Source organism: Chinchilla lanigera, unplaced genomic scaffold (genome assembly GCF_000276665.1).
Source record: "Chinchilla lanigera isolate Chin_1 unplaced genomic scaffold, ChiLan1.0 scaffold00037, whole genome shotgun sequence".
NCBI classification, from domain to species: Eukaryota; Metazoa; Chordata; class Mammalia; order Rodentia; family Chinchillidae; genus Chinchilla; species Chinchilla lanigera.
The window spans coordinates 4,981,821-4,989,526 of record NW_004955438.1 but is presented as its reverse complement, the minus strand read 5'-3'; positions in this window follow the sequence as shown (position 1 = coordinate 4,989,526).

Here is a 7,706-nt window from a genome sequence, read left to right as displayed (position 1 = left end):
GGTTGGTTTTAGTTGATGTCTGGTTCCTTATTCATATTGGGAATTTATCAAAAGAAGGCCTTGTCCTCATGATTTTGAGCTGTACAGTAAATCTCCCTTCTTTTTCTTACACTCTTTTTCTCTTTTTCTCACTAATTGAAAATCAGAAATTTCCCTGATTTTCATATTTGTTTTCTAATGCTGCATGACAAATGACCACACGATGGATGTCTAAAGAACATCTGTTTATCACCTCACAGTTTTTTGGTCACAGATCTGCAGAGCATGGGCGGGTTCTCTCCGCAGGGTGTGCAGCAGAAACCAAGTGTTGAGGACAGCATTCTCACTGGAACTCAGGGTCTCCTGTTGAGCAAACCTTAGCTCTTTCATGGTTATAGAACTGTAGTATCTATTCAAAGGGCACATTAATTAGATTAGGCTCACCTAGACAATCTCCCCTTCTTAAGGTCAAGTAAGTACTAACTTTGATTACATCTGTAAAATCCATTGTATTATCCAGTAATAGCAGGAGTCACTAATCATAGGAGTAATACCAGGGTGTGACGATCATGGAGTCATCTTAGAACTCTGCCTATCACAATACATTTCTCCCATGTTTTGGTTAGAATTGCATTCATCACCACGCATCAGAACACGTAATTGCAGTAGCTTAGACAAAAGGATATATTTTTTCACATAGCAAGAAATAGATGAATGATCTGGCGCAGTGGCTCAGTGTCATCAGGGCCAGTGACTGTGCTTTTCTCATGCTGGGCTTCATAGGATTGTTGTGGTTCCCACTATTGTGACCACGTGCAAGACCTGGAAAAAGGGAAAGTGAGGATTAGGGTCACGTGAGCGACATTTGTCTTCTTCACTGGGGGAGATAAACAAAGACAAGAAAGATGCTTCTTGAAGCCGTGTTCCTTATCAAATCTTCATCTTTGTCTGATTAGCCGAATGGCTACTACCAGTAGGTACAAAGGAGGGTGGGGAAGCAGGAACAGGAGGTGTGACCGACTTAAAGCGATAGTGACTCTCCTCCGTGCTGGATGGTGAGAGGAAATGCATGTTGGGGTTGCAGCTAGTGCTGCTGTATCTGTTTCCTGCAGATGGAATATGCTGTAAGAGAAAGTGTGCAGAAATTAAAGTCGGAAGATTCCTAAGCCTGCCCCAGCTCTGTCCTGTTAGCTCTGTGACCTTGACCTGGTCATATAACATCTCTAAGTCAGTTCCTGTGTATATCAAGCAAGGAGAATATCTATTTAGCATCTCAGGGTTATAGTAAAAATAAATTGAAATAATCCATGAAATTCTTTGCATTCTGGAACTATATGCTAGTGATTTTTCGAAAACTATTTGGTATAAAAACAAGACTATATTTCATCAATTTTTGAGATCTATGTATATGTATATTTAATGTCCACGTCAGATGTATTTTATAATTATAGCACTTTAATGTCAAAAAATGTAGTAGTGATTTTTTTTTTTGGTACTGGGTCTCGAACCCAGGACCTTGTCCTTGCCAGGCAGGCACTGTGTTGCTGAGCTATATCAGTAGCCTAGTAGTGATATTTTGTCAAGCTTCTTGGAAAGCCGTGAGGTCACGCCCAGGAAATATGGCCTTCACAGGGACCCAGGAAACTCCCAGGAAACTGAGGGTACATAAGGATTTGACTCATAGTCCTAAAACATACATAAGAAGAACTGCCCACGCCAACTTCCTACCTTCATGTGGGCAAAATATTATTATTTTCATTTCAAAAATACAAAACTGAGGTAAGCCATGGGGAATTTGCCAAGATGCAGTCTGATAATACTTTCTAAGGGTTTAAGGGACTAGAAAGTCTTCTCAGACTTCAAAGCTTGACCATCTATCAGGGTCATTCACTGATGTGATGTCCTCTTCAGGTACTTGGGGTGTCACTCAAGGTCATGCCTCAGGAATGTACCAAAGAGCAGACGGCAGTCTAACCTGTTTTTGAAACCAAATGACTTTGAGTCTTGATTCTGAATGCAGTAGGGTTATGGAATTGTTGGATAGTACAACCGGAATTATTTTAAGAAAAATCACACAGTAGAATATATTGCAATTATAATCCCAGGTTATACATGTACATGCACATATATATGTATATGATTATGTATATATGTCCCAACACACCCCCACACATGAAATAGTGTGACTTTAGGAAGAGAATAACATTCCATATGGTCTTATTTTCCCCATTTTCCCTTCTTCCCAATTTCCTTTTGACCTTTCAATGTTTGGGCTATCAGGGAAAACAAAACAAAGCTGAATCCTAACTTGAGGGTTTAGAATTGTCACCAGGATCTAGTTTAAGATGTTTCTGCATAAACTCTAAACAGATGACTGAACAGTGTTTGCCAATAGACAAAAATCTAACAAGTAGACATGATTTTTCAAAGAAACCACCTCGTTGAATACATGTGAAAAAGAGGCCCTAGGGGAAGATGGCCAAAGATATAAAGAACTTTGGATCACTACCCAGGCAGGAGTAATGTTTTTGTATAATATAGTGTGGCTAACCTAATAAAATAAAACATTGTCTCAACACTGGAGGGACAGTATAAATCCATATGGCTGTATGAAATTCTACTTTACTTCTCATGATTTATAAAAGTTCCATAAAGTTTCTAATTAATACCCAGGACATGAATGTAAAATCACCTTTGTTTCGATTATCTAAACTGGTCTGTTTTCTAAAAAGTGAATGTATCAGAAAGGAATGTTTCAGGGGAGGACTTCCAAGGCTGCCTGTAACTGCTAACAGACTGACCTTTTGCAGTAAACAACCACAAAGTGACGACATGTATGAGACAACTGTTCTCAGGAGTCAGTCCACAGACAACACAAGATATCCAGCTCGGGGGAGGGAAAGCTCAGGAGATGAGCTCGGCCAGCCTGGCCTTGGCTGTCTTCCAGCAGAGATTCCTGATTGCAGCAGAGTCAGCTTGAGTCTGAGCTGAGCACAGCAGTCCTGCTGAGCTGAGGAAGTAGAGATCAAGGTTCGGGGCAACTGAAGCAGCTGGAATGCCCAGGCCCGGGCACCTCTTACTGTTTGTTATTGCTGTAACAAAATGCCTCATTCAAGGTGAGGTATAAAGAAGTTTATTTGGCTCATCATGTTGGTGGCTGGGGTGTCCAAATAGCATGGCGTTCACTGGTGTCTTGGTGAGGGACACAACCTGGCGCAAAAGCAAAAGGGAATCAGTGATGTGCACAGGGATCAGACCATGGGGTATCCTGACTTTGTAACAACTTGCTCTTGTGAGATGACATTAATGCAGTCATGAGCATGGAAGCTTGTGTCCCACTAGGATCCATCCTTTTTTTTTTTTTCCCCATCACTGGGGATTGAATCCAGAGCCTTTGCCCGAAGTTACATCACCAGCCCTTTTTTATTCTATATTTTGAGTCAGGGTCTTGTTTAAGTCACTGAGTTGCCCGGGCTGAGCTTAAATTTGTGACCTCCTGCCTTGGCCTCTGGGATTCCAGTCCTGTGCCACCTCATCAGGCCTATGTTCTACCTCCTAAAGGTGCCACCTTCTCAACATTACTGTTCTGGGACCAGACTTTCAGCACTTGTTCCTTTAGGGGTTAAACCATATCCAAACGAAAGCAGGGCACCGGAGAGGAGAGAGCTGCCTGGAAGTGTGGGTGTACTCGGAGAATCCTTGCTGACAGTAGAGTGAAAGTCTATAGACTGCAGCTTCCTAAGGGTGGCTGTTCTAGGATTGAGATACTGTAAGTCAGGCAGTCCTGAGGGACATTGGTGGTCCAGCCTCAGCCACAGCAGAAGGTCCTTGTTAACACTTTATTAACAACCCAAGCAGCCAGCCAGGAGGTAGAAAGTCTGTGTCTTAGAATTGAGGAGTCCAGCAGGGTTTATAAATTTTTCTCTGAAGAGGCAGTAGTAATTACTATTATTAACCAGTAACTATTTTAGTCACTGTGAACCATATAGTATCCGTCAGAATTGTTCAGCTCTGCTACTGTACAACAAAAGCAGCATAGACAGTATGTCTATACATATGTGGGTGTGTGTTAACATAAATGTAGTTACAAAAACGGCAAAGGGCCAGACAGGCTGTGACTGTAATTTGTCAACCACAGTTGTAGAGTAAGGCTTACTTTTTTCCCCTAGAACAAATCCTAGAATCAAATCCTGTTGAGAACTGCAGAGGTGATCGTTTGGAGGTTGAGTCGTATAGCAATTAGAGGGGCTTAGCACACAACTCCATCCAAAAGCATAAAAGACCAGGTCTACACCTGCCTGCTAGAATAAAAACCAGTACTCTGCAGAGGAAAATCCAATCTGGGATTCTTTAGTATGTTGGCAACAATTATTAGAAATACAAAAAATATTATTCTGGTCCAGGAAAAGAAGTCAACAGAAACTAATCCTAAATGGCCCAGATACTGGATTTAGCAGACTAAACTTTAAAAGCAACTATTTTTAAATATGTTCAAAGAACTAGTGGAAAATATTGTCATAATGACTGAATATATAGCAGAATATCATCTCAGCAGAAAAGTAGAAATTATAAAAAAATGATTCTAAAATGGAAAAAGTTGAGCAGGATAAAACCGTAAAATGCCTTTACAGGACAATGGAGATGACAGAATGGTCAGCGAAGTTGAGGACAGATCCATAGCAGAGATGAAAAAGGGGCAAAAACTCGTATCTGAAGAAATAGTAACTGAATTTTTTCAAATTTAGTGAAAAAAATTGATACGTAGATCAAAGAAACTTCGCAAACTTCAAGTAAGATGTGTTCTGCAGAAACCATATGTGGATTCCCCATAGTCAGTGGCAGAGACCTAATGATAAAGAGAAAATCTTGAAAGCAGTTGAAGAAAAAGAATATATCAAATGTATGAGGCATTGCAACCAACCCTCACCGGAAACATTCAGACCAAAAGAAAAAATACTATGTCTAGTGAAAAATAGTCTTCAAAAATAAGGGTGATATGAAGACTATCAGCATATTAGGGATTAGAGGGCATTACACACTTTTTTTTTTGGTACCAGGAATCAAACTCAGGACCTTGTGCTTGACAGGCAGGCCCTTATGTCACTGAGCTATATCCCCAGTTAGAGGGCATTGAAGAAAGATACTCTGTATCAGAGTTCTTGGTTGTAAGCAACAGAAACTGACTTAGACTAGTTTAAGAAGGGTCTATGAAGGTATTGGAGAGCTCATTGGATTGGCAGGTGACTGCCAAACTTGACTTGGAAAATAGGTAAGAACCACAGGACCTAGCCAACAGTGAAGAACCAAGGTCCCATCACAGGTCTGATTAGGATGCTGCCCTTGCTGCTGTCACCACTGAACAAGTAGCTGCCTCTGGGCTTGCACCAAATTTCCACTGTGCACACCACTCTTGCATGCATTCAAAGCCCATGCACCATTTAAGATCCCTCAAGATGCTAACCTTCATTAACAAAGCTTGGATAAGTTGCCAGGAGGGATGAAAAGAGAATGCTTTTTCCTCTCAAGAAAGGAAGGGTTTTGGATATTGAGTGGCCAAAAAATAACAAACTCTAAAGTTTTAGTGGCAAGAGCCTGCCTTGTCTGTTTCTGGAATCAGTGATTGCCACTTGGTGTAAATGCTTGTTGAACTAAACTGGAGACAGTGAGTGTTCTGAGACTTGCAGGTGAGTAGGAACTCATGAAATAGAGATGTGGGAGAAATAATTCTCAAAGAAAACATTTAATGGTACATTAAATTAACAAATATGTGAACAAATATTTGAATAAGGCAAAGTATGCACAAGAAGTCCAGAAAGGGTCTTGGACCAAGTGCCCCATACATGTTCCTGGTGATGAGAGTCTCTGACTTTGTGGAGCATACAGTGGTCCTGTGTGCCTCATAACTTCCCATCCCTTCTTAGTTCCCGCTCAGTGGGGTCTGGGGAATGTTAATCTCCACTGAGTGTGCTTTTTTGAGCTACTTTACTCCTAAACCTTTAGCATCTTCTCATTTCCCATTGAGTCTTCTTAGCTTTTAGGGTTTGTCAGTCGTTTCCCCAGTAGGCACCGCTGTCATCACCAGGCTGACCCAGAAACAAGCCTTCTTAGGGTCTGGGTGTTAATCTTCACTCATGTTGATCTTCTGCCCCCATCTTTATTCTTCCTTTCCTGCAGTCCAGAGCCAAGAACATCTTTTAAACCCAGGAAACCTGCTTAGCCCTTGGTGATTCCAGCCTCCAAAGGTCTCCCCATGACTAAACAATGTTCACAGTGCGTCATTTAGCAAGACCTTTGTTCATTCTGTGTATTCATCTTCCGAGCTAGACTCTGAGCAGCTGGAGGGTCACTACATCAAAGGGCACCTGGTACCTTTCCAGACACAGAGGGCTTACGAATGCCTTAGAGGACTGACATAAGACATTGACTTCTGTGATTCCCATCTTATTGGACAGTTGCATCGCAGCACCCTCCCTCAGTTTTAAGGTGGAAGGGGTGCTGTGAAAGAGGTGTCTATCTAGGCACTCTTGGCCAGCCTTGCTGCTGATTCTGAGTCATCATTCATTTGTGGTGACTCTAAGCCGCCTTTGTGATTCATATTCTAAAAATGGGGTGAGGTTTTTAACTGAGGAACTAATTTCAGGCTGAATTGAGCCTCACAATTACTGGGTTCCTTTGTAGGTTTCAGGCTGCTACTGTCGTACTTCTCAAGGTCTGGTATCTTACAGCTTATTGGACGTGGTTCTTCCATGACAAATACTTAAAATCCATTTCACAAGGTTATGATGGGAGGTTTTCTGCAATGAATGTTCCACCAGCTTTTCTTGGGGCTACTCATTATTTGCAACCAGCCTGTGTCTGATCTGGCCTGGATGGATAAGCTGAGGAGGGTAGATCAGTCTTTGGACTCTCTCTGTCTCTCTCTCCCCCCCGCCCCCGTCTCTGTCTCTCTCTGTTGGGGTTTGTGTCTGAATGTCCCCCCAAAGCCTCATACAGTCATGGGGCGGGCTTCTAGAGTGTGTGATTGATTCATGGTCCAATGCTAAGATTGTGAGTGTGAGTGCTGCACCTGCCCCTGGGGCGGGTAGTTTGCAATGCTCTTGTTGCTTTTGCTGCCTTCTGCCGCCATGAACTGTTGCCCTCTGCCCTGTGCCACCCTGCCTTGGAGCCAGCCAAGTATGGACTGAAACCTCCACAAACTGTGAGCTAAATAAACCTTTCCTTCCTTCATTTTGAGTGTCAGATATTTTGTCTCAGCAACAAGAGAAAAGTAACTAAGACAGTCTCTTTTTCTTTCCCTCCCTCCCCTCCTCCCTTCTTTCCTTTCTTCTTTCCTTCTTCCCTTCCTCCCTCCCTCCTTCCCTCCCTTCTTTCCTTTTTCCCTTTTTCCTTTCCTCCCTTCCTTCCTCCCTTCCTCCCTTCCTCCCTTCCTCCCTTCCTCTCTTCCTCCCTCCCCTCCCCTTCCTCCAGCATTGGGGTTTAAACCCAGAACCTTTGGAGTGAGCTACACTCTCAGCCCTTTTTATTTATTTATTTTTAAATTTTGAGACAGTCACACTAAGCCACTAAATTGCCTAGGCTAGGCTCAAATTTGCAATCCGTGTACCTCAATCTCTAGGAATGTTGGGATTATAGATGTATCCCCAGCTTCTTTAATACTTTTCTTTCTTTCTTCTTTTTTTTTTTTTTTTTTTCATTTTTTTGAGACAGGGTCTCACTCTGTAGTCCAG